This window comes from Otolemur garnettii, unplaced genomic scaffold (assembly GCF_000181295.1).
Source record: "Otolemur garnettii isolate 467f Iridium unplaced genomic scaffold, OtoGar3 scaffold00094, whole genome shotgun sequence".
In the NCBI taxonomy this organism is placed as follows: domain Eukaryota; kingdom Metazoa; phylum Chordata; class Mammalia; order Primates; family Galagidae; genus Otolemur; species Otolemur garnettii.
In genome coordinates, this window is record NW_003852489.1 from 3,610,613 (window position 1) to 3,612,897 (window position 2,285).

A 2,285-nucleotide genomic window follows, 5' to 3' on the forward strand; every position below is an offset into this window, starting at 1 on the left:
ATTGAAAAAAAGGGGAACACTGGGGCAGGGCCTGTGGTTCAGTGAGTAGGGCGCAGTCCCCATATACCAAGGGTGGTGGGTTTAAACCAGGCCACAGCCAAACTGCAACAAAAAAATAGCCGGGCGTTGTGATGGGTGCCTGTAGTCCCAGCTACTCGGGAGGATGAGGCAAGAGAATTACCTAAGCCCAGGAGCTGGAAATTGCTGTGAGCTGTGATGTCATAGCACTCTACCGAGGGTGACAAAGTGAAACTCTGTCTCTAAAAAAAAAAAAAAAAAACCAGAATGGGTTTAAAGAAGAATTGAGAGATCTAAGATATTAAATCAACAGGACTTGATAATTAATTGTCTGGGAGATGATGATATGGGCAAGGACGGAGTTAAGAATGATTTGAAAAAAATAGCTGGGCGTTGTGGCGGACACCTGTAGTCCCGGCTACTCCGGAGGCTGAGGCGAGAGAATCACCTAGGTCTAGGAGGTGGAGGTTGGTGTGAGCTCTGACGCCACAGTGCTCTACCAAGGGCAATACAGTGAGATTGTCTCTAAAAAAAGAAAAGAAAAGAAAAGAATGATTTGAAAATAACTAGTCTATGCAGCTGTGGAAACAAGGGTGCCATTAACCACAGTAGGGACTAGAAGAACAGGAGAAAAGATAATGACATGCCATGTTTAAGATGCCTACATGACATTCCAGTGGACCACCCACTGGAAGTTAGAAACCTCTCTAGAGCTGATGAGGGCGATGGAGGCTAGAGACTGAGCTGGGGAGAGGTAGAGTACCAAGACCATGGACTTAACACAGACCAGGGAGAGCTGAACAGTGAGAAGAGCACCATCATAGCTCACTGCAACTTTAAACTCCTGGGTTCAAGCCATCTCCTGCCTTGGCCTCCCAAGTAGCTGGGACTACAGGCACCCACCAACACGCCTGGATAATATTTTTATTTTTTATAGAGATGGGGATCTTGCTCTTGCTCAGGCTGGTCTCAAACCCCTAAACTCAAGCAGGGGTTGAGTTCCTCCTGCCTCAGCCTCCTAAAGTGCTAGGATTGCAGGCATGAGCCATGGTGCCTGGTCTGAAACCTAACTTTTTTTTTTTCAGTTTTTGGCCAGAGCTGGGTTTGAACCCACCACCTCTGGCATATGGGGCCAGCGCGCTACTCCTTTGAGCCACAGGCACCGCTGCTGAAACCTAACTTTTGATGACAGTAAGAAGCACAGTGAGAGAATCCCAGAGATAATTCCCATCACCAAGAGACTCCTTCTATCCAGATCTGGAGGTGCCTATTTGGTTTTAACGAGGGGGCTATCACCTCCAAGGTGGGATAGAAATCTTAATTACAGAGAGACTCTTCCTCCTTAAAATGGGGTCCCTGGACCAACCAAGTCAGCACTACCTGGTTAGACAAACAGAAATCTCAAGCCCCACTTCAAGCATACTGAATCAAAATCCACATTTTTAACAAAACGCCTGGGTGATTCCCATGCACAGTCAAGCCTTAAATGTCCTGATCTACATGATAGGGAAAAAATTGCCTCGTTGGTAAAACTTATGCCACTGTGTTACAATCTGTGTTTTGTTTTGCATGACTGATTGATGCATAATCAGTGTGTCAGCCTCTATGATTATGAATCTATGTTCAAAAGTAAACTCAATCAGGGTTAAAATAATTTCTACTGTATGGAATATTTCTAAGAAATCTCCTTAGAGCCCACACTGTTGTAATCTATTGTGATCTCCAGTTGATGGGTAAAAGACCTATTCTTTTTCTTGTCCTATTGTGGCAAAGTATACATAACATAAATTTATCATTTTAGCCACCAAAAGTGTACAATTCACTGGTATTAGAGACATTTGCCTTAGTATGTAACCATCACTATATTCCATCTCCAGAAAATTTCCATCTTCCCAAACTGAAAATCTGTAATTAAACAGTAACTTCTCATTACCCCCTACCCTCCAGCCTCTCCCAACCACCATTCTACTTTTTGTCTCTGTAAACTTGACCTAGTACTTGGCTAAGTACTTCATATAACGGAATCATATAATCTTTGTCTTTCTGTAACTGTTATATTTCACTTAGCATAATGTTGTCAAGTTTTATCCATGTTGTATCATGTGTCAGAAATTCCCTCCTTTTTAAGGCTGAATAACATTTTGCTGTATGTATCTACCATGTTTTGTCTACCATTAATTTGTCGATGGACACTTGGGTTGCTTCTGCCTTCTGGCTATGGTGAATAATACTGCTATGAGCATGGGTGTAGAAAGATTCATTCGTGC